This window comes from Achroia grisella, unplaced genomic scaffold (assembly GCF_030625045.1).
Source record: "Achroia grisella isolate CSIRO2021 unplaced genomic scaffold, CSIRO_AGI_Agris_v1 utg780, whole genome shotgun sequence".
Lineage (NCBI taxonomy): Eukaryota > Metazoa > Arthropoda > Insecta > Lepidoptera > Pyralidae > Achroia > Achroia grisella.
The window spans coordinates 1,207,330-1,234,946 of NW_026713020.1; the positions used below are offsets into that span (position 1 = coordinate 1,207,330).

General features: G+C 29.7%; 1 protein-coding gene across 1 annotated transcript in view; it reads left to right on the forward strand.

Moving 5' to 3' along the window:
* LOC131851076 (monocarboxylate transporter 10-like) overlaps nucleotides 1-27,617 on the forward strand; it is a 128,572-nt gene that overhangs the window by 29,451 nt on the left and 71,504 nt on the right. The window lies entirely within an intron of this gene.

Sequence of the window (27,617 nt, forward strand, 5' to 3'; positions counted from 1 at the left end):
TCGGACAAGTCATACAACTAACGCGGGAAAATGTCAACAATGAGATCGACAGACACATTGGGCTGGGCTGGGATGCGTACGGAAAATTCCGTCACATCTTCACGACACAAATCCTTCAATGTTTGAAGACAAAAGTCTTTAACAAATGCATTCTCCCTGTAATGACTTGCGGTCATAAATTAAAAGTCGCACAGCGGGCGATGGAGAAAGCTATGCTCGGAGTTTCTCTAAGGGACATGATCCAAAACGAGGAAATTCGACGGAGAACCAAAGTGGACGACATAGCTCTCAAAGTATGTCAGCTGAAGTGGCAGTGGGCCGGGCATATCAGCAGAGTCAGCGATGATATATAGGGAAGAAAGGTTATGGTGTGGAGGCCGCATATGGGTCGACGGAGTGTCGGGCGCCCTCCTAAGATGGACCGGCGACATTACAAAGATGGCCGGGAGTGGATGTATGCGGAAGGCGGAAGAGCGCACATGGTCTTTGGGAAAGGCATATGTTTAACATTGGACAGACATAGGCTGATGATGATGATGATGATGATAATGAACCAGTGTACATGTGCAATGTTGCGATGGATAGTCTGCAGGAAGGTGAGCGTCGCAATTCTGTACAGTAAAAAAGTGTTTACGGTATACTGAGTAAATTTAAAAAAAATGTAGATACGTAATAAAAAACGAATGAGCGTATATGTGTATCTAACTTCAAAGGCGTTCCATGATGTAGATTGTAAAACTCGATACGAGCCGCGATGTCACATTTTATAGAAATCGATGCCAGTGTACTCTTTAATGGTCTTTCAAAGATTATACCTAATATAAATAATTACAAAACACTAACCTGAATGTATATTATAGCCATTGCTAGCGTGTAGTAACAAAGTCCTTTGTAGTATGAATGGTGCTTTACACAAACAAAGTTATAAGCGGCAGCTATAATAAATAAATGGGTATTTAATATTCTTCGTTCACCTTCGCTGTTTTTGTCCGGGTTTATTATTATTGCTTTATTTCTAATGAGTTGTATATAGCCCAATGCTAATATTGAATTCCTACCTAGGGCATCTGCTTAAGAATTCCTATCATAATTAGTTAAGTAACACTTCAAAATTTTGTGAAAGAATTCAACTCCCTTGGAATACGAAGAGAAAAATGAAAGAATCTGCTAAATCACTACTGTTGTTTATTATCATATAAATGTCTATTATGTAATTTTCATTTCAATGTAATAACAAAAAGTTATCCTTCAAATTATATAACAACATTCAATAGACAGGACCAACCTGTAAGCATATACTTCTAAACCAAAAAATAGACTAATAGAAATCGATTATTAAATCAAATAAAAATGGAAATAAAAGTTCATAAAGAAAAAATCTGTTTTAGCAGTTGGTTAAAAAAGAATTTTGTTTTTCTATATAGGCATATGACACTAGATACAGTAATATGAAATCCACGTCACACTAAAAGAAATCCAGTCGTGACATCACGTTTTTAATATTCGTATAGACATGATGATATCCTATGTTGGATACTGATTTATTTCTAATATGCCCCTAATAATATTACATGTATGATGCTTTCTGAATATTACGCGATGTTCTATAGTTCAAAACGTGCGGTATTGGTTAGGGGAGTCAACGCCATTTGTTAGAACATGCTTCTCAAATTTTGTCTCTTAATATAACTAAAACTAGCAGTATCCCGTATATTTACCTGGCACTATTTATTTCCCGTTTCCAGGACTATTTTTTCGAAAATATTTTTTTAGCAGTTTTTTTTTTCAATTTTTTAGGCTTATATTTGACCGTGCGTTAATAATCACAGACACACGATTTTTAAGTGTACAATAAATAATTTGTATTTTCTCCATACACAAAATAAGAATATATGTATTTTTCCATTCTCACAATGATGCAAGAAACAACTGCGAAAATAAACTAGATAAATAAAGTATACTGGAGAAAAACTCATAACAAAAACCTATATCAAGTCACCTGGCCGGCGTAGTAAAAATACAATGATATTGTTCTCTTATTGTAGACAGAGTATAAAGAATAAATAATTTACACCTACACGTGTGGACTTTTATATGGATACGCAAATGGGCACTATTATCTTCTGTAAGTAGTATAAGTGTTGTTTATCAAATATTCATTAACTACATAATTTTTGGGGAACAAATTGTCCCACCTATCCAATAAAATTCGTGGACACGATTGCCGTATGCAAAGCATTTTATTGCTATTTTTATGTATGTATAACAAAACAAATATCGTGAGGAGTACAGAACTTGCGGTTTTTTATCTTACATTTACTGTGCTACCTATTTATGTCTGAATTCAAGAGCGGTACTAATGGCAATGTGGTGTTGCCATTACGTGATTCTAGACTGACTGTTACAGCTGTAAGATATTCCATTGTATGTACATATAAAAGTTTTAATATACAGTATGCATGCATGTATGTATACTTGTATATACAATAGTCCTAAAATTAGTGGATGCGAGAGCAATAAATATAAGTATAAATTAAAATAATGATGTAATTAACAAATTTATTTAGTATTAATGATCGCATACAAGTGGATATTTTTACTGATATTGATAAGTGGTACTATTAGTCTCTATCTGTTCTTCTGAATCTATTTGTATTCACTGATGTACACTAATGCGCCCTATGACATGTATAATTTAAGTAATACATGTACAAATATCATTCAGTAAGTTTCTTATCGAAAGATTTACCTGATATAAGTTTGCGTGAAAATTATTTTCCTATAAAACTGGAGTACTTTCGTGACAATATTATATCGGTATGTATTCATATAAATTATTTATGTATTGGCACAACAACGTTCTCTGGTAAATTAATTCCGGAAAGTGGATATTTTCATTAAAGGAAAAATATAGAGTTCCGTTTCTTAACCGGGACATTCCTCCTTTACTTACTACATTTAACCATCGATTTATCGATTCTGCAGTCCAATCTAGTTATCTTTGAAAAGTTTAAAATGAACTCTTTTTCCAGTCCAGTTACTCTCCATCACGCAGTATTCCAATCCATTCCCCTACATTTGACCTCTCTGATTTTATGATACTGTATACAACGTATAAACTAAAGGGTACACCAGGCGAAACGTAGTTATAGCTGTATTATTTACAGGTAGGTACTCTACTTGATGTATTAATATAAACCTATTGTACACATCATATAATGTAATATTTTGGAAATTAAAATATATCCGAACTATTTCATTTCATTTTCACTTTAATAAAAAAATGAACTACCACTTTCATTGCAATTTATTTTTTATATAGATATAAGCGATAATATATAATATGAACTTTTTATTAATTTAAGAACCACTCCGTCTTTTATTTTAATATAAAACTTGTATAAAGTAAATTATACTTGTAGAGGTATTTTTTAATAAAGATGTAATTTTGGTTTTATATAGCGATAAAAGGACAAATAATACTTACTTTTTTGGAAAAATATAAATCGACAACATATCTGTAAAACTATTTAACTATTTATATTGATTTTAAGCGATTTATTTAAGAATTGTGAGTGAGACATTCCCACAATTAATAGAATTTCAGATCATGCTTTAGATATGCAGTTATTGCAATTTTATTCTGATCATGATATTTTAATATATATATATAAAAATATCATGATCAGAATAAAATTGCAAACGTCATATAATTTTTTCTACATATAGAGAACAAAGGCACCTGACCTGTCCTATATACTAATGGAATAACATAATACGCACTGGTACCATTAGCACGTTGGACTTTCATAACATCTTCACCCTCGTAACAATGCCGTGCAGCGGCACGTCTTGTTATTTCTATGAGATATTTCATACATGTATACATTCTATTTACGTGCTATTTTTTATAAACAAACTACCTTTTCATATACAAACGACAAAATATCCTCATTATTCACATGCAGAATACCCTACTGCAGTTTTATGTTTAATTTGAAATATAATGAATATGTAAATTTAAACATTTATGTCCAAATTAGCTACGAGAGAATATACCATCGTACCCGTTTATATATGTATTCAACAGTTTATATTATTTATTTAATATTGATGTTGCAAAAGCAAGCATTTGAATCTAATTACTACAAAGGATTTTTTAACAATAGTATAGAATCTACAGAGGTCATTTATTTGCTTAGATTTACAGTTTAGAATTATACACAGTACCTATAGAAATTAGAAAATAATACGAGCATGTCGCAAATTTTATGCATGATCAATGTCGAATATCTGAATAAAGTGGCGAACAGACGTTCCTACCTCTTCTTGACGTTTTCGGGTATCCTTGACGAAACCGATTTATTTGAATGAATAATCGTTAGGTATTGTGCGGTAAATATATCCACATAGCGCCTATAGTGAGACGACACCAAACCATTATATAGTAATAGTAAAATACTTAACGTAATTTAGAGTTCATTGTTTCGGAAATAGCTTGACATAGTTTAACGAAATTCAATATTCAACTATTTCGTTCAACGAATATTGAAGATAAATTTAATGTACCACTGTATTATGATACAAGATCTGATAGATAATGATTCAAAGAGAAAGTTTTAAAACAATGATTGGCAACATTCTGTTGATTGATGAGTTGCGAATGAAGAGTTTCACGTCTTCTTGTTTCAATAGATATTTCACTGATCGATCCTTTATTAATGAGATCTAATTAGATCTAACTAAAATTTTGCCTAGAAGTAAGGAACTAATATTAATTAATTTTAGTGTTGGTTAATTTGTTGTAGATTAGTAATTACTTAAATTGATCTGTTATCAATTGACAAATAATCTAAGTTTTCTTATTTTTACGATGGAAATACATACCTCTCTGGTTATGTGTAATAGAAAATATATTTTATTGAGTTATTATTAAGTAACCGAGTCATGACATTTCTTATCCTCTGATAATGGTATGTTTTTCCCTAACTAGTAATTACGTGCTAGCTGGGCAGTACGGTTTAGGATATTATTTCGAATTTTCTCCTCGTTCATCGCTGTATTACACAGTGTCTTTAAATAATTTTTCATGAAAACGCAATAATTTGTGATGGATTGTAGTATGTAGTAGGTTGTAGTATGTATGTAGTCTTAATACATTATTATTTGAAAAGATAATAACTTATTTTAACAAAGTACACATTACCAGTATTCTTATTTAAAAAAAACAATAACTACAATAGTCATTAAAGAAAATTAAAAGACATTGTTGAAATTAAACTTGAAACGGAAGTTTGGTTTTAATTTTGGCTGTGAAATATTAAGTACTACCCACGCTTAAACTAATCCCATTATATCATCCCTTCGACATTTTTAAAATACAAATTAGTATTCCTTGTGATAACGTCTATGTTCATACTAAATTTCTTCATAAAATTTATCCGTGTTTTAGTCGTAATTAAATACCAAACAAAATAAACATGCATTAACATTTAGAGTATTACTATAATATACATAATTTTAAACTACGTTTAAAATTATTGAACTGCAAGATTTATTTCGGCAAGTAGCTTAATTATATCCGACTACTTTTCATAATTATTTATGTAAATTTTAAAGGAAGTAAATATATATCTATATTTTGTACGTAAATGACACCGGAATGAGTCACTACAGCGCAGCGGTACTTGTGGAAACAGTCTGTTTGGAAGTTACTTCGTATAGTTCTACTTTAGCTAAATAGCGCTGTATTTATATAATTCGCCCAACCTCACAGTGGGTGTTCACTTGTACAAATAAAATTAGGTTATTTCTTTTTTAGTTTCTTCGTGTTTAATCGAGTTGTTGAGGAAATTATATATATTACTACCTTACTGTTTATTATTTCGCTTTGAACTTTAATAGTAAAACTTCTTGTAAATTACCTTTCAAACCATAAACTTCATATTATATTATTACACATTAGTTACAGGAAAAGTAAAAAGATATTCCCATTAGATATCTATATTTAGTATTTCTCTGCAGAAGGAATATTAATATCTGTGTTTAGTTGTTTTCACTTTATTTATATCTATATGCATAATAAACATATAATAATGTACAAGATAGTTTTTGAAGGTTACTAACTTAAGTTAACAATCATAGCCTAGTATCAGCAATACATAGGTATTAGGTACCTATATGTATTGCTGATACTATATAATGAACCTACTGCATCTAAAACTATATTATGACCTATATATTAGAGTAAAAAGCATTCTGTAATATGTTATCTGAAATGTGATCAAATCCATTTCAGTCAAAACTCTCTAACGTAAAATATTTAGAACAAAATTAGAACAGAAGATGTCAATATATTATTATCAACTAAACTATCATTAATTTTGGGTAATTGAGAAATATAATCACAATCATAAATGATTTAAAAAATTGTGTCTGTCTGTCAATTTCAAAGATATTTCTCAAAATTCAATCAAATTGGGTAAAAAGGTAATAAAAAAATAAATAACCCCATCGTCTTCAAACAGTACTTCATTTAAAATTGAAATATGACATTTTAACAACATGTGTTAAAGTATATTTTAACAATACCATCATGACTCATAAAAGTCATGCTATTTTATTATTGTGAATATAAACAAAAGAGTCTTATTTCAGTACTAGAGCAGATAGTGATTTATTTTTATAGATTCTACGCAAAACTCAATCAATGTTTGTAGATACTTCCAGTTCCGTTATGAATATTCCACGATGAGCCCCTAAGGTGTAAACTTAGTACCGTAACAGCAAAAGATTACCTCATCAGGGCTGTTATCCTCAGGAAACAGGGAGCAATTTCTATCCGTAATATATTGGGTTCAACAACCGATAAACGATAACTATTCGATAATTGAGTAATTTTATAATCTATATATATATATATATATATATATATATAAAATATAGATTGTAAATTAAATAATATACAATCAAAATATAATTAAAAAAAAAATAATAAAATCAGGTGTTACGAGTGAGGAGGACGAATAGTCCATAATTAATCATATATCAATAAGATAAAAAAATTTTTTAGGCAATTCTAAATTGTTCAATTCGAAGCAATAATATAAGTTTTTTAATTCACACCAGAGAGAATACAATAGCTACTAAGTATATATGTTTAGATTATCTATATCTTTTGCTATGTACAATTTTATTAGATATTTTTTGGGTAAGCGTTACATCCTAGGTTTAACCATCATTGCCCATCAGATGAGGTAAGACCAAGCGCAAACCCATTAATAGTAAAAAAAAGCTTTCGTAAATATTTTATGAAATGAAAATACTTCCTTTTTATTACTGACATTATTTAGTCAAGTATTCATTAGAAACTCTGTATTTAATGTTCATGAATATTTTATAAATAAATTTATTAATACACTGAATAACAGTATAAGAGGGTCGATGACTTAAAATAAGCAACCAGACATCGATTTTTTTAAATTTAGGTGACATCATTCTTGTATTTGACTCATAGCTATTTTGTTTGTAATCGAATAGAAATAAAACAACTATTTACGTTAAGCTATTTATGGAATTAGTGCCTGTTGTACTGGCTAATCAGAAATATCTTTTTATTCTAATGTTTGTATTTAAGTATATAGTTATGTTCTTTTACAATTTTCTTTATACTTTATTACTTCTACTACGTTCTCCTAGTATTTAAATACAAAATAAAACTACGACAATGCACACAAGCGCACAGACAAAAAGGTAAACAAACAAAAGTTCCAACTGTCATTTTGTTATTTTGTTACTGTTCCGTATTCCGAACCTCCTTAGTCTAAGCAGGTTGTATCACCAGCTTGCTTACTGAAGCAAAGGGCGTTTGGTAATACTGGCCACAAATAAAAACATGTGGCCACTTAATTTTCGAATTTAGAATAAAAACAATTGAAAACTGAATATTGGAATAAAAAGGATGCTCCGTAACAAGAAAATTACTTAAATCAATCTTTTTCTTGACTGATTTAAGTTATTTAATTTGAAATAATATAATTCTTTTTATGAAAATATGTGTGTGCGTGGTCACTAAACTGTACTACACACACATCGGGACGTTCCTGAGAAAAGATGAGTAAGTTTGTTGTTACAGTGTTTACTTTGGGGTGTTCAAAGTGTGAAAGACGTTCTTCCACGTTCAAAACATATTTCTGCTTCCTTTTCTTTAATTATTTTCTTTTCAATAAACACAGTCCACTCTCTATTTTATATATTACTTTATAAGGATTTGTAGTCCAACAGTTATATTGTAATTGTCCCCTATCAATAATCTTATAAACATCATATACAGGCAGCAATCGCTACATATTTATTATACTATACATATTTGTAATAAAAAATTAAAAAAAACACCAATACATTATAGATATACGTAACTATTACAGAGTGTACCATTACGACACAATAGTTAAAAATAAATCAAAAGTATCTAGAATCGACAGCTAATAAAAGAGAATCGCTATTTCGGTCTCAGTGATTCACACATGTGCCGCTTTTCATTCTCTCTATCTGGTTAGGAAGTTAGCGACAACATAAGCACCTAAATAAAAAACAAGACGATTAATACCGATATATGATAAATTTCCTTATTAATTGATAATAGTGTATTGTACATATGTATATCTATTTTTATTTCTTATAATTGTTATAAGTATTCCACCTTTTAATCCTTTTGTTACAATGAAATACATAATTATGTACTTATTTTTGCTACTTACTCGAACATCAAAAGTCTAATGATTTAAAATACGCCTTGTTTTACCACCAGTTAGGAAATACACCATTTTTCGATTACACACAGTGCGAGGAGAGATTGTAAGTAATTACTCAAAATCTACTCGACTGAGAGTACCTACACCTCCAGGAAAGGTCCAAACTTAATATAGAACACGATTGGTCTTTATTTTTAACTACAAACCCAGAGGTCCTTATTAAAAACATAAAATGCTGTACACTAAGGACTCTCACTGTCATCTACCAACCAATCGATTATAGTATACTAATGACGAATAAGCAGAGAACACCGAAAAAAGTACTTTTTTATATAGATGTTTAAATAAGTACTACATAGCAAAATAAGCATTATTAGGTATAAACAAAGAGGATTATGTTTGAGATTATTTTATAAGTTCCATAGAAAGATCAATTATCTCTCCAATCTCCAATAAAACCCTTTAATTGGATTTATAACACCGCGTTGATATAACCAGAGCTGTTTTATGTTAATTGTAGACAAACTTGTTTGTTGGAAACAAAAGGGATTAAGTAATTTTCACACCCTACCTACAAAATGAGCACATGTTGTGAATCTAATTAAAGAAATAATTATGCGGCTCGGTGAATTGTGGTTGGAAGAACTGTTTCTTATTTACTTTCTTTTACAGCTTCCGTTACATCATGCCCATGTTAAGTTATGGCTAAACAACTTAGTCCTTAGATTTCAGGACTTTTTAACTCAGCAGAGTTATTCAGGACCACGGACTTAACTGTATATTTTTAGGATCATCATCCTGAAATGTACGTTTATATCCGTTACGGTTTATACGGAAAAATCATCTTTTTATATCAGGTTGGCCCATGGCTTGTTATTCCAGTCACATAAAAAATATATCTCTTTTAAAACCCGAGATCTATATGCACACATACCAAATATATAGGAATACTTGTCGATCCTAAATAAACGATGTTTAGGTACAGAACGTGATTTGTTGATTTAATATTCTGCTAAAATACTTTCACAGCAGCTAACGGCCATAACAATATATATTGTTGCCTCTAAATTGGATAAAACAAGGTATTATATCGCCAATTAGTCCGGAGGATTCATTGACAGGCAATACTAAATACGTAGTCTAATAATAAATCTGTTGTGGGTGTTGAGTTAAAAATAATTTGACATCGATAAATAGAAATGAGTACGAATATAATATTCCATCGGAATATAAAATGATCCTTATTGGATCAAAGAAAAAAGTAAATGGTGTTCGGATTGTCTAAAACTATATTATTATTAATAATTTCTATTTTAATTTTAATCTTAATATCATAAAACGTATTATGTATGTTTTTCGGTTTTTGTAAAATGTATTCACAAACACACATATTAGTAGTAGTTTTGCACGCTCTAATATATGAGATCTTAAATACAACAAGAAAAAGACAATATATAATACTCCTGAACTACTGTTGATTTAATTAAGTTATTTATTTAAATCGCTACAATATTATAAATAATATAAGCGGATTGTCGTTGTATTTGCTTTAAAAAAGTAACTGTTTCTTTTTTACCTATTTGTCTACTGTTACCGTATTTTGTTTATGTACGATCTTTTTAAAAAAAGTAACAGTTTATTTCTAATTTAATATACTGATATTGTTTCTTTAATTGTCATGAAATTCAATTAGCCATTTACTCATATTTTTTGTAATTACGTGTATAAATTTTTATCTACTCCTAATAGATCTTCTATTGTAGTATATAAAAATAAATTAGAAATTCCTATATAGTAAAACAGTAAAAAAAATATTTCTATTGTTGTTCGTTTTGTAGACATGCGACTATGAACTTTGTACCATATAACATATATATTTGGTTTATAATTTCCATATTATTAATTTACGCTACCGATTCTACCCCTACAATTGTACTTCATAAATAATAGAAAAAAAACTTAATCCACCATTCCACCATATCATTCAATTTTTCACTTGAAGAAATTCTTCTTTTGAGATGATTTCTCCAATGACTATTATTTCTTAATATCCTTGTATTATTTTGTCCATAAGTTTATCCCCTCTATAATAAACTACATTTTAGCGACCAGCCGCGACTTAGCACAGGTGCATTGCAACTCTTGAATTTCTTGACTTTTCTGTACATGCACGTATGTATCTATCAATATCTATCAATTGCTTAAAACAACATTAAAATGCATTACATAATTTAAAAGATCTAAACGTACAGACAACAGTGGCAATGTAAATATAAACCAACTATTTATCTTTTTTATTTCAATGTATTAGATATTTATAATGCAAGCAATAAAGTGGATAATTACTCATTATGTAGGTAATAAACTATAAGTGGCGTTGAATCTGTCTCGCAGTAATTCATTGATCATTACGTCTTTATGATTCCTACAATTACTGTTTCAAAGCAATGGGTGTATATAGTACCTAATAATAGAATCGTATCAAATAATCATAATTCACATTATAGTTTCAGAGTTTACGTTTTCATGTTTGCCAATTTGTGGATAGTTACACTTATAAAATATTCTGTTATTTAGTTTTCTCCAAAATTATTATCGAATTATCAGTTTTACGTATTTGTATGTATTGTCTGTACTAATATTATAAATTTTGCGTCTCCCTGACATGCCTATCATATTTATTGTTTTATTGTATTGATCTTATTTTAGTAAATAGATTCTACATATATATATAACATTATATAATATATAACAAGGGCTATATTTTTTTCGTACTTATAAATATTTTGCATAAATTATGTTACCAAGCTGATATGTTTTACCACCATAGAAAATATTAAGTAAATTATTATTATTTCAATAAGCACCTCGCTAAAGAACGGAAGTATTATTAAAATCCTTGACAATTTCATTACGAGATAGATAATAATATATCAGCGATCGACTGCAGTCGCTGTACAAGATCTTGGTTGGGCGCATCAAGTGCACTTTGTTACTGAAGCAAATATTTATTTATTCTGTACAAATTCTAATTGTTTATGCTACATAGAATGGCAATAATGTAATGACATAAACGGCATACATGTGTATTAATATATATATATATATATATAAAGTACTTTACATTAAAAATATATTTTTTTTTATTTCCCACAGCCACTGCCATCTAGATCCAAGGTAAAATATTTTTTCTTTTCGTAAATACTATACATACATATTTTACATACGTACTAACTATATTGGTTCTATACAACAATACACAACCATTCATTTATTTTTAAATTCGTTATCGTTTAAATTCGTTTTAGAATCTCTGTCGTTGGATAATTTCGCTATCTTTTGGAGTTACACCAATCTGTACCTAATCTGTGGACCCCAATGACTGGTGGATGTTGATGGATGATTCGGCGCACGATTAACTCTCACCCTGATAGGTATCGGTAATGGCAACATGATTTTGCAGTTATTAATGCTTATTCGCTTATCCTCTGCAATCTTGCTATTAATTAATAAACTTCCCCAGAAAACCCATTACAAGAGCACTTAGTTGCATTATAATAAAACTGATACATTTGATTCACAATAAGTAAAAGCCTTTATGTAGATTTTAGATCTTATTAATTGAAATAATAAAAATAAAAATAACAAAATATTGAATTGCGGTCATTAATAGTATTGAATATAACTGGAATATTGATAAATTTTTATAAAATATTTATACACATATACCTATCGAATATCTTCTAGGTGTACAATATATATATATATATATATATATATATATATACGTACTAATAATATATTCAGCTCTTATCCATACTTTTTCCATGTAGATACTTTCTAGGTATAACATTGTATTAATTTGATTTAAGTAATATGTTAAAAGGCTTAGTTTAATAGTACTAGTGATTGTTTATAAAAAAACTGATGACATCATTTATCTTTTATCTCATTACATACATACATCTAATATTTGGGAAAGAACGAAATCCGCACGAAACAGATTTATTTACGTCTGGAATGTAAGGCTCTTTCAATCTGTCTTTCTCTGTAATGTCTCTCTCTATTTGACGAACAAATGTATGAAATTAGAGTGATGTGATACGTCGTACGACGTACTTAGAAATAACATTAAATAATCTTCAGGTATTCCGAAAACAAAGTGTAACTCCTGTGGTTTATGGAAATTCCTTCGGAAGTAAATGAGACAAGATATAACGGGAATACAATCACATCTTTACTAGTAGTAACCTCGTAACTTTATTCTATGATAGCTAAGACTTTCGTAATGTGAAGATTAAAATATTTTAACGGAAAACAAATTTCTTAAGAAGATTACACCTGTATAATATACATAAAATATTAAAACAAATATAATGTTTAAAATTCCACTTTTTTATAACAAGTCTAGCTTAGTTTACTTCTTTAACTGATTTTCACTTTTCATACTCAAACTTACTGGTTTTCATATATCACAGTTAGAATAAAAAATTATATAAAATATCAATTACAACATGTTTGCTATAGGTATCTGATGTTTTCAATATTATTTCTATTATATTATAATATATATATAATAAATAATGATTCAGGTTAATATAATCAGATTATATCGCTCAATATAACGCAAAATGTACCTATAATGTATAGATATTTGGCCCAAGAGCAATAAAATCGTGAATTAACTGATCCAATATTGGCACTAGAAACTAGCACAAGTGCTTCACCTGACTCTGGCGACACTGTCCGGTATTTCTATCTATATAATATGTACATGTAATCTACACCTATATTACAATTACGAAATCGGCAACTGTAATAATAAATAGACATCGTCAAACTGATAACTTTTTCAACAACTTCAGTAATGAAATCAAATCAAATCAAAATATCTATATTCAGACGTATGAGAGACATTTGTTATAAGTCAAATCTAACGTCAGTAATGTAGTTCGAGTCAATATGAACGGAAAAGGAACACTGCCCTCGCTCTTATAAAATTCCGTTTTACATCATTATCATATCTGTCGGAGCAGATGCGGTTCACGTAGGTTTATAGATATAGTTATGTTAGGTACTCTGACATCACTTGGGTTATTCTTGACCAACATAGTCGAGAATATCTCAATTGTTTAACTCGTAGATAATGAAACAAACTTAATATAAGCACGTTTGAATAGTTACTGTATTTGTGATTCTACCACTCATTCGGAACGCAGATTCATCACAAGAAGAATGAGCAAGAAACTTGTGTATTGCTCTTTTAATTAACTATTTTTTTTTTTTTTTCTAAGCAGACATGACTTTGTACGTGGCTCCACGGTAACTCAGTCACTCCGTAACTCGTAGATTCATAGATTTTGTAGTTACCTAATTATTTGAGAATTAATATTTCTCAAAAATTCTATTAAAAATGATAGTTATTAAATTGCATGTTTTTGTTATTTTAATTAGGGTTTATGTTAACAATGTTGTCAATCAATTGACTGCCCTAATTTCTGTAATAAATTTTTTGAGTGCCTTAATTTCTGTTTATAAAATCAGTCAATTATTCGAGTAATGGAAACTATACAGTGTTAATTATGCGGCTTTGATTCACTCTTATTCGACATTTGAAAGTAACTACGATTTAACAGAATAGCTTTAAAACATTACTAGCACTGGTAAATTACATCGTATTATCAAGTTATCAATTAAGTGCCTCATTATTCGATCTAAAATTATTAACTCAAATTAATCATAATGGTTTCTATAAATATTAATTCTACAATTACCTTTCACAGTAATACCAAACATTATAATTATAACTAAAACTCTCATTTTCAAAGATCTTGTGACAGTACAATTTCCGAATCATGCCAGCGCCGATATATCTAATACATAATATTATTATTATTCTAGAACAGTCTGTATTAATATTGTGCACTAAACTTATGTCATTGGAAACGTAAAGAAGCTAAATGCATTACCTATTAGTAAATGTACCTAAATTATTTCCTGATACTCGTGGCTCGTGATACAACTAGTACGTTTCTATCCCGGATGCCTCTTATCCTGTACACTCCCTTATCGCATCCTTCATCCGAAACACATCTTACAAAGCAAGCTTCTTCGTTTGGTTCATATAGGTAAGATACAGGCAGATGAATTATTACAAAGTCTACCTTGGTATAAACTAATATATATGTATATATGTGGAATAATAAAATCATTATAATTATTTGAAGTCAGTTTGATTCGTTAATATCCTTTTGGATTTGTCGAAATGTCGTTCGTGTAATATTTATTCCAGATGAGTTATTTGCTATTCTAATTGTTTTCCTATTTTTTACTTATTTATTATAGAATTTGTTTATATTTTTTTGTACTCCTAAATCTGCTTTCATTGACTTTTGATAAACATTAATAAAGAGAATTCGGATATTTCGGAAACAAAAGTGCTTACCGGTTATAATATAATGAAGGTATTTGTTCAATCTCTCTCAATTTTTTTATTAATCTATCTATGTTCACAAAAAAAACATACCATTCTATTTGCTCTTTAAGTATGAATCTGTAATAATAAAGTTTATAAAATTTAGGAAAATAAAACTAGAACTTTTTATGAGTATGTCTGAAATATTTAAAACATTTTTTTAAAGAAGTTACACTGATATTTGAATTCTTATGGTTATCACAAATAATTCAATGTATTAGTATATAAATAAATATAGTAAAATGAGATCCAGCGGTAAATAATTCCTATCGGAAAATGTGATTTAAAAGAGGAATTCGACAGTAGGGATCATTTATAACCTCTGAGGTTTTTGAATGATAAACAACCAACGAAGATAACAAGCTCCTTAAAATATGCTTCAACACAATGATGACTGGCTCCTCTGTCATATTTGGGAACAGGTTCTAACATTTTAAGAATGGATTTATTCAAGGGTACTATGAATAAATACAAATTTTTAGTCAATATTTTCATGTAAATGAATAAAGCAAGAGATGCATATTGGTTTTGCGCCTATTCCTTAAAACTTAGATAAAATTTAATTTCTACATGTATTAGTCACTTGTACATAGTATATTTTCAAAGAACTTTATAAAGACGCTTAAAACAATAGTTGTTGCCAGTTCTTTTCAATACTACTGCTAAATCTATAATATAAATCTGACTGTAGAATATTGAAGTGTTTATTTCGGAAGTGTTTACTTCTTTTATTACCTAATTATTACGATATTCGTATGATAAAAATGCATAAAATCCATACACCATAGGCGAAGATATCTCATAGTTCATAAAAAAAATCAATGTAATGAATTCCAATCTATATTTCTAATCGTACAAGACATACTCGTACATTACCGATATAGTACCGATTTTGATCAAAACGTAGGGATCTCTGTCACATTGTTTCGGGTCAAGATATGGTAGTGAAATTACAGGGTACGCAGCTATAATACACCACGTGCTTTACGTGATGACGTGATCCGTGATGACAAATACCATTTACCATCAAATAGGTTGTCAACTTATTTTCACATAAAAAAGACACAGGATCAGGATCTCGGTTTAAATAGTATTTTAGAAATAATCTCCAATTACTATATAATGTGAAGTATATCTAGTCCTCTTTATCCTAAAACTGTACGAAATATACTTTACGGTAAAACCTTCATGGGCTTTTTGGATTACCTTTGAAACATTACGGGCCTCGCTAAAATGAAAACAAACAATTTGTATTCGGATAACACATGTGTACATTTTTACTATGCGTATTTGTATATTGTCATATAATTTCATGCACTATAAATAATTTATATATAAAACTACTAGGCGGCAATCGTTGTCTTATCGTATGAATTAATTAATAATAGGGGTTAATGATAGAAGGACGAAAATATATGGTTGTATCTATTATTTAATGAAGTATCATGCATCACTTACAATTAATGGTCGTCAAGCTTTTCTTAAACTGTAGTTTAATAACGAAATTTTTACTTCTTCGATAAGAAAAATATTTTTTTAAAACAATGTTGGACACAATTAATATAGGACGGTAGGGAAAAAATATTAAGACAAAAAGCTTTATGCTCATAAGCGTGATTGAATGTTTTTTTTTTATATTTTATTTGTGACATTAGTTTGTGGCCCTATTACATAATTTACAAAATTGTAGTAACTTATTATGTAGTCAACACTTGCCATAAACGTATTAAGTATTTCTTGTGTAAACTTTTTATTTTATTTTTCTATTTGAAAGTAAAGTTGTATTATCGCTTTCATTATAAAAATTAAGACCATTACAATGTATGTATTAACAAATTTCAATATTTAATAAACGATCCTTTATTTTATTGTCACTGATATCATGCTACGTAGGTACTGTTGCTGTTATTGTCTACATATAAGTAGATCAATTAGAATTTATTGACTATGCTCTCTTTTTTTTATTAGTAAGTAATTATATAGTATTGAAAGTATCAAAGTCTGTATTATTATACACAACTTACATATATTTTTATATATGCACATATTTCATCTTGAGGAATTCGATTGGTTGATTAAGTATTGTAATTAAATCTATTATTTTCCTTGATATTTAAGTAAGCAACCCTAATATTATCTTGACCTTTGAAAGCCAATGAGAATAGCGCAGCAACAGCTCTTGAGACCAAAAATTTACGGGTCATAAATATTATTTACTGACCTTCAGTATGTACGAGCTCCCTGGAGCGGTTAAATGACAATGCCCTTCTGTCGTCTTCATTTACACCTGTGGTGTCATAAAGTTGTGATAATCCTTTGGCGTTGGTTACAACTCTGTTCTGAGTTTTAAGGTTTTAATTATATACACTTCCTACTTCATGAATAGAAATGAGGTACGCTTCCGTAATTGTATTTGTGACTCATTCATTTTCAATTTGAAATAAAATCTAATATATCACATTTCGTTTGGCATTATTAACACTTGAACCATAAAGAATAAGAAAAATAGATATAGCCTGTTTCATAAAAATAAAATATTTTACTTAGTGTAAAATTATGTTCATTTTAAACAAAAGAAAATAGCTTAAAAGAACAGAGTATATTAGATCAATAATTAAAAGCTAAAATTTGTGCAAATAAAAATTATCTCTGCTGTCCCAACTGCTATCCTAGACGGAATAATATGCTATATCAAACTCCTGAACCAGAGATGGTTCCATAGGTTTGAATACATATTTAAAGGTTTTCAAACTATATTTGAACACATGAAAACTATATCTACCAGATTTGCTTTGCAAACAAGTATACTCACTCTGTTTCCGACTTTGTACTAGTGGAACGGTCTATGCAAACATCTAACGAAGGAACTTTAAACGCATTAAGTAATTCAACATGTACATGTTTGTAATAGTCAGACAGTTACATTAAGGAGGAAAGTACATTTTGAATTCGTAATAAAAAACTGTAAATCCAATGTGACAGAACTTTTATGGGTCAACATTATATCAGGTAGTAAATCTATCGTTTCAATGTATTCATGAAATAATATTTCTGAATTTTCTCAAAAATCATCAAATACTGTATTTTTCTGTGGTGCACTATATCTTCGCCAATATATTCCATTGGTATATAACTGTATAAGTTCACAAGTAATTTTACCTTCATTCGAATTACCAGAGATTGTATAATTTGGTAAAAAATAGAGAATAGAGATTTAGTTGATTTAAAGTCAAAGCGTAACTCTAAGTCAAAAGTGAATTTGTAAACCAATTTCCGAAACGCCAATTAAATCTGAAATCTGTTAACAATACTGTTATTATGCAAGTTCCTACCATTAACTATTTGAAATAAACTTTGTCACCTACACTATTACACTGTTGCGAAGACTAGGTGTTTTGCTAGTTTAGAAATCAGTCTAAATTAACTAGTAATATCAGAAATAAGGCGGTATGCTAAACCGCTAAACCACCGAGGCTGTCAGACAATTAGCAATCAAGTACTTAGTAATCGTTTTGACCGGTAAGGCTATTCTTAATTTGAAAGAGTACTAATAGATAATATAGGTTTGTAGGAGCTCTTAGTTGTTAATGTTTAAGTATCTATAAAAGCACATAAACACAGTATCTTCCCCGTAATAGAAACATTAAAAGTGTTTATTGGTTAGGTATACTTGTATTTCTAATATATTTTCTCTATACTCGTAGTACATATATATTAACAACTTGCAACCACTGTTGCGGCGGTTGGTTCGTCCCCAGACTGTGCCAGCCTCCTCCCGCCCCCACCTCCTGCATATTTAAATTGTACTCAGTGAAATGTGATCATATCAAATGCTACATTCACCACTATATCGACAGTTGATGATATCAACCCTTTCTTAGACTACTGTCGTAGATGCCCTTTCTTAGACTCATCGCTAAGTATTACATATTGTATTATCTCTGGTATTACTTTCGTATCATACATTTATCTTGCATTTTCAACCAAAAATGAATCCAAGAAATCCTATGTTGGTTACATAGGATTTCTTGGATTTTTGGTTGTTGAGAAAAAGTAATATAATCTTGTAGTTTGCGAATCATTGTGAACATTTTATAACTCCATCCCAATATCCTCTGTATGCTATTGTCAAATATTTACTACCGCCTTTATAGAAGATCGATAATAACATAGGTAGGTATAACTTATCTACATTTGAATATAGTTTCTTATTTATAATTTGTATTTTGGCCTTCAGATAGACTGATGTTCTTGATGAATATGTGACAATATAGTTAAGTATAAAAGTGTAGTAGATGAAATGTATAAAAGTAACCCCCTAAGAGTTAAAACGTAGATTACGTACAAGACAGATCTTAGGCACTAAAGTAAATGACAGCCAATTTTCAGATGCTTTTATGAAAGAATTGTTACCTAAACTATAAACAGCTGAACGATAATTATGAATAACTTCTCTATTTTCCTTAAGTTTGTTTAGGGTTTAGATTCTATACAATATTATTAACAAACGTTTTTATTTTCTGACTATTAATTTATATAGAAAATGCTTTTCTATTACTTTTTAGATTACTCGTAAAATACAAGTTTGGCTTGAAGTTAAACAGTTCAATTTACCATACACTATCCAGCTCCACCTGCACTAAAGTTTAGTACTGTAAGACATAAACTCGAGTAACTTAAGTCATTCTCAACAGTTGCTATGTAGTAAATTTTTTACGGTACTCTAAATTGAAATTCGATTTATCGAGAACTCATTCAGATTTAACATGCATAAAAATTGTAGCGAACTCTTTTATTTCTATATCAAATTCTTTGCAGCACATATTAACGTTGTATTTTGCCTTCTCCCCTTGTACATAACATTTTACTTTTGATTAAAATCGTTTCTGGACTGAATAATCTCATGGGACAATTTAAAACCCTGTTTCATGTCCAAATTGTATAACAGTGTCATGCTATATTTACAAGATTTAACTATCTTTACGCGAATTCTCTGACGGATTGCGCGGAGAGAACTATATTAGGTCCTTCGAAAATCCTTCTCATGCATTCGAATTCGTTATAATTTTACTAACAGTCGCTTATATAGTATCATAAGAGCCATGTGCGAGATTGAATTCAAAATGTAGGTAACATTGTCAAACCGGTGCCAGTGTCAAGTGTGAACACCACAGACAGCATTATCTAACGGAAAGGTCCCAAATATATGAACTATGCATAACAATATTTAAATGTGTCCTAACTGAACCACTCCAAAATGATACTCTAGTAAATTGAGTCATACTCAATTTCACAAAGTTGGATATAACGTAATTTTGAGAAATAAATAAATATCACGGAATGCTAGGATTGCTACGATTTTAGGGACAGATAAATGATCTTGATTTGCAAATGTATATAACAAGTCGATTTTACGTATACTTCGGTATTATCGTTTGTGAAATACGTTTTAATATTATGATAAGCAGTATACGAGGCGAAAACGCCGTAGGTGAGTCGGCACTCAAACAATTTTATGCGTGACAGGTGCCATTTAAATTTGACATCCTTTTACTGAGAAATGGCCCAACTTTTCTAAGTGGCTGTGAGATATTTTACATATAGTACTTTATAAAAAATATTGATATTTTGTGAAGAATAAACGCTTTATTAATAATAACCTTGGACAATTCACACACCGCTATCTAGTGCCAAGATAAGTAGAGACCTGGTTATATGTTTGATAGGTACTTAGATATTTTTTTTTATAAATCGGTACTATTTACGCAAACTAATACAAACAATCACACTCATAAATACAAATGTAGGAATGACAATAGATAATAAAACTTAATGGGGTGCTTAAATTCAGAGCCTTGCAGCAAAACTGAGTTCAGCAGTTTATGCCGTGACACAGCTTGATTAGTTTATTTTACTTATTTTCGTAGTCTATTGCCTTATGGAATATTATTATTGGGAAGAGCAGGTAATATGAATTAGTAAATAGAGATATACGGAAAAAAAAAAATTATATGTGATTTAATTTGAATTAATTAACGCTGCATCCATAATTTCAGAAAAAACTTTTAACAAGCAATTTTATGCATGAATTTCGTGATGACAGACTTCATCATCGGACCCACATCACTGCCTGTCAGCCATGCATTCATTGAAATCAATATAACAAAGCCAAATTCGATTCACCATTTAAATAACTGAACGGCTTTAAATGATATTTGATATATACGAGGACATAAGTTAGGCTATTTTGAATCCCAGAAACGCGGATGAGTCGTTGGTGAAAGTTAATAATATTACATAAATAAATAATAATTTTATTAAATTCCAATATGTACTTACTCTATTCGATATAATATTTATGTATGCAATTCACACATAAATAGCATGCTACACTATTTATAATTTCGATGTTTATTTTGATGTTCTTTAATCATATCCAAAATATTATAGATACTTTTCAGGTAAAGTTTCAGTTACCCCAAATATGGCACAAAATTGACAACTCCAGTAAAAGAGATAAACACAATAATAAATTAGATACTTAGACTCCAGAAATGTCTGTAGTTTCCACTTGTTTCAATAATTTTTATACGTGAACAAATATCTGAGACTGAGACAATTTTGAAACAAGTGGCTATTTGGTCCTTTAGTAGCTGGTTGTTGAAAGAAACGACTGAGAAAAGTATTTTTTTTTATATTTGGCTCCATTCATAACCTTCGCTAACTTAGTGACTTATTTACGTTCTAGATGAGACATGTTAATAATACCTATAACTGACTATACATTATTTAATAACAAATTGGTTTTGGCACTTATAAGTGCTTCTTTCATAAAAGTATGTTTTCATATACAAACATTTTAAAAAAAATTAATGTATAGGTAAAATAACATTACAATTCAACAAACAAATAGGTATTATATTTGATATTCTTTATCTACAAGTAAAAATATGAGAGTGCAAATACCTGTACCATGTTGAAAATGCAATAAAAAACAATATTTTCTAGTAAAAACAGTTATTCAGTTTTGTTAAGTACATAAAAATTTTTACAATATTCTGTTCTCTGCCACAAAACCACAAAGGCTTTTCTATACTTTTCAATATTAAACGTTGACAAACAAGCTACTTAAAATACTTATATATAATAATTCCGTAGCTGAACCATGTTAATATCTTTACTATTTTGCGTATATATCAAAAGCGGTTTGATAAAACGGTTACAGTAAGCAAAACGGATATGTCCTATGGGAAGAACCCGCTTTACCCCTGAGATATGCTTCAGGGTTAATGGAAGAGCAGAATGAAACGTTTACTTATATGTAAACGTACTCCCTTTTTCATAAGCAAATGAAAATACTATTAGATTGTGGGTCAACCTTATTACGATGATAATAGAGAAACAAGTTCTTAATGAAAATGTAATGAAAACTTATTATGTCTTGTCACAGAATGTAATGTATAAAAATATAAAATAATCATAACAATAAGCAAGGCATGAAGGTAATAATGAGCAGCCTTATAGCTAAATTCCCGATTCCTTACTGTATATAATCCTTCCAGATTTCCTTACTATACGATAGGTACAGTTTATAATTTTAAAAAGTGTTAATTGGTAAGTGATTCTATTTAATTTACCTTTTTGTTGTTATTAATAAGATGTGATACTGGCAAGTATGCAAAAGCATACAGAAACCATTTTAAAGAAAAATATACCAACTTAGGTAAATTCGATGAAGCCGTGAAGTTAATAGGAATGAGAAATATTGGGTGAAGTATAAAGCAATAATATACGGTAAATATATTCTTTTCTTTACTTCTTTCTAATAAAATATATCAACTTTTTAACAGGTACTATTATTTACAGCATAAAAAATATTAATTAGTCCACTTGTGCAATTTGTGACTTTCGCAATAATAAGTAGTAATTATTTTTTATTGACACTAAATTCGACAAAATATTAACTTTTATATAATAGATAAACTGTCAAAACAGGTAAGAAAATGTTCTTGAAACAATAATAATTTACAGTTCCAGATCGTATATATACACCGAATAATATCTACTAGCGACACCTATTGAATTCTAATCGAACTATTCATACATCTACTTTTACGAATTTAACAGCAGTGGTGTCTAAAAAGTTTCCTGCGTCCATGTTTTCTATGGACACAAAGTTAGTTATTATAACTAACTCAAGATGGCGCTCACTGTTTCATTCGTTTTCAAAATTTTTTTTTCATATTTCTAAAGTAATGTCATAATGTGTAATATTTATTTTTATGTGTTAAAATAAATTTAAACAACATAATCTAAAAAAAAATAATAATTACAATCATTTTAAGCCTAATATATTGTACTCATCTATATATAAATACAGCAATTCGTTTGTTCATTTAAATATGTAATCCAGATTTACAATTAAATTGCGAAACTTAGAAACCGATTTCCGCATTCCATAGCTCAAAGAAACTGGCGGATGGATGACATAAAAACCGGTAGCCCTCGTACAAAACGACAGACAAGGAAACAAAAGTAGTAAAAAACGCCAGAAAGTACCGTTTTGGTTTCCTGTCATGTTTAGGGGGCATCCCAATAGTCGGTGTTTCGTACATAGACGAATTTAGTTTAAAATCGCGTTCGGTCATATATTATAATATATTATATATGTACATATCTACCTGCCTATGTAAGTATAGGTATATGTATGTATATCTATTTCACTCTGTGATTTAGGATTATAGATTCTGCTAAGACTCTGCTCGACGTTTAGAACCCTGATGTTTAATAACTTGTAATCTTTCTTTGCAATCTTTTTGAATCACATGCCAAAAATATATTCCAATCCAATAAGGATTGGATTATTGGATATTACAAACTAACCCTTCAGCATTGGTGAGGAGGATAGATGGTAATGGCCCGGGTCTCATTACTACAAATGTAACTTATGTAACATATGTCCGTGTGGACATCTCGCTTTGAAATCATTATTGTATGTTATATATGTACAATCTATCCCTTCACTGGTGCTTTACATTGTAGGTATATATTGTTAGTGCAGGCGGGTGCAAAATTCCATATTAATCCGGCAAAAAAAAATCTTCAGCATTATACGTTAGTAGATATAGATGGGCGGTTGTTTATCAAATAAGGCCCCAAATCTTTTCGGGGCGACAGTCACTCGTTTTTAATACATTTTCTCAAGTTTTTGTATCGTCAGCGGGTTAACGTGCTTGATATATGTACTTCTTTTGGTATAATTTATCGACGCATAAGTAGGTATCTATCTATATCCTAATATATATTGTAGTTGTAGTGATATTCTTTTTATTATATTACTAATATTATTAATGTGTAAGTTTGTAAAGATAATTTCATGTTTGGAAACATGTTACCTTATTACTTATAAATGATTAAATAAAACTTTTTATTTATGTATAAAAAATATTTGGAATAGTAGGTAATTAAATGTAGGTAGGTTACACTACACCCTGTAGTTTTCATCCTCATGTTTTTGGCATAGATAGATAATATTAGCGCTACGAGATTTTTTTCTTATTTAAAATTGTTACAATTTATTTGAATATTATATATATTTATTCGAACTTGCAAAATTATTTTTTTTAATAATCACAAAATGTTTCACCACTAATTTCCTACTATTATTTACACTATTTATTCTGAAGTTGACTGCTCCTTCAGATGTAAGTAGTTATTGTAATAAAAATATGTTACCATCATAAATTTATACATTGTCACAAAAATGCTACAAAGTGGGCTATTGTATCATAACCGTAACAAGTCAATAAATTATGTTTGGAGTGTACCCTTGCAGCATTTGAAATGAGAGTCAGCTGAGTTATGTAATTTGTCGACCTTTATGAGAAAATAACACTCTAATGTAGTGTAGAATAAAGTGAGTTGTTAGTATCGACTGAAGCCTAAAGTAGTATGACAGGTAAAAGGAAGAATTTGTCATTTATTCTTATAATATATTATAATACATCATATGTGTATTTAAAATGTATAAATAAATGTAACAATAATATCTCAAGACAATTTACACGCCATCTAGTCCTAAACTAAGCAGAGATTGTTTTAGTGTCTCGTGACAACTTATATTTTTTTTTATTAAATGTGTGTTTTATATTATTCACATAAAACACGCAGACCAAGTAAAGACGTACCTACTTAAGTTTCTTTTAAGAAAAAATCAAATCTATGTAAACGTTAAAGACTTACTTCTTTACATAATTAGAAGGTTAATAAAATGGAAGTAATTTAAAAGTAAAATCTAGTGCGTATATTAAACACTGACGATTTGAGAACCTTTTTAAAGTTGATTTAAAGATTTAAACTTTCAAAGAGATACAGAAAAAATAATGGTTCGACACAAGATGATGTTTTCGCATTCAACAGCTTTCTTGTCATCGTGGTCGACAATATTGTAAGCGACTGCTTAACTCAGCTTGTTTTTTGAACCGAATCCTTTTAGAAAATGGTCTGCAAGTTATTTTCGTTTTTATTTCCATTGATATCTTTTGAAACCCTGATACAAAAACATAACTATTATAGTTTGAAAACTTAGTAGTGTCTGTGGCATCACAAACAAACCAATGGACAGATTTCAATATTTTTTTAGAATGCAGTTATTACGTATTTTAGTGGGTGTATAATGATGAGTCTGTTAAGAGTTGTCAATACTTAACTAGTATTCTTTTAAGTTTCAGATAGAATTTACATCCACATTTGCTAACGTACACTAACTAACACTTTGTTTCATTACATACGATAGTAATATTAACGGTTTACTTTTTTTTTATCAGACTACTCTAATGCTGTTGGCCGCAGCTGGCTTTTACAGCTTCACCGGACGATAGGGGGCGAGTGCAAATGGCACTCCAAACCCACGGAAGGACTTATGGAGCGGCTGAAGGCCAACTCTCGCCTGACGGATACAACTTTAGTCTGAGGGCACCACTAGGGGTTCGAACCTTGGCTCAGGCCGTCGTAACATCGATCCCCGTTGAATTGGACGGGAGATCGATCGTAGGGGAAATGGTTTACAAAATGTTTATCATTTTTGTATTTGGATTAGATGCCGACAGCAGAAATGTGCTCACATGAATTTCAAGCACAGCATAAAAAGTTACTTTTTCTTTATGCTGGTTACTGCTTTTAATTATAAAAGTTTACTTCCGAATTGGTATCATACAAATTTAACCAATATGTAAATCTATATTTCTCTATGGAACAAAATCGTAAAAATAACGTATTCGTAAATATCCCAGAGGACACAGATTCACACTTCAAAGCTAAAAAAACGCATTTATTGGTGTTTCATGACAGAAACAGGCCACACAAGACCCAACCACCTGAACATAATCGATGTGGACAGATAAAAAACATATTACTGTTACATTAACTGCCCATTATATGTTAAAACTCACATGAGATCCAATGTTTCACCCATTACATGAATATTAAAATGACATCGAACACAAGGAACACCTAAAAGGCGTATATGTGGTTTGCTCCGTCAATTGTTTTAACCATGTTCGTGAAACTAATTCACATATAAATTACTATACACATACATATATTTTAATTAATGATGCTAAACTAGTTTTAATGATAAGTCAGTGCTTCTTTAGACAATCGGAGAATATATGTATGAAGTTCCACAGCTCATATCAAGACCATTTACTAATGATAAAGAAATATCAACAAGTCTCGTAATAAATGTTTCTTTAAACCCCATTATAGACAACTTTAATGATCGTTTAATTTCCTAGAACTGAAGAATAAATCCGCTGTACTAGATGTTAAATTTATATTTTAACTTAGGCTTAATAATAAAATTTAGCAATTAAGCAAATTACATAATCCAATTTACGCTGTTATTCCGAGAAAGTGTTATTGTATAATATCACAATCAGATAAATAAAACCAACAAGCATAATTTTACAGTCAATTTATTTTAGCAAAACTGACTTTTTAGATGTGCCTTGGAGATAAAGTGTGAAACTGACCTCAACTTGTCGTGTCAGGTTCCCAATGCTACCGTACAACAGCAGTTGCAAAACCGACAGTAGCTGATAAATGATGGTGAAATTACTTTAGGCAAACAATTCAATTTTTTCCTTAAAAATATTTCAATCCGGCAGCTTTAGAGACACAAAATCGCATGTCACAAGTCTGTATTATGTCGTTAACACCGATATGTTACTTTTTTATGATATTTTAATTAAGTTTCATTACTTAAATTTATTACCAGCTATAATAATAAATAATAAAATGAACCCAACACATAATTTAAACAGAAACTCATTTTTAATATTGTATTTTAACATTTTTATGAAACTTTCTTATGGTTTATCTCATATGGT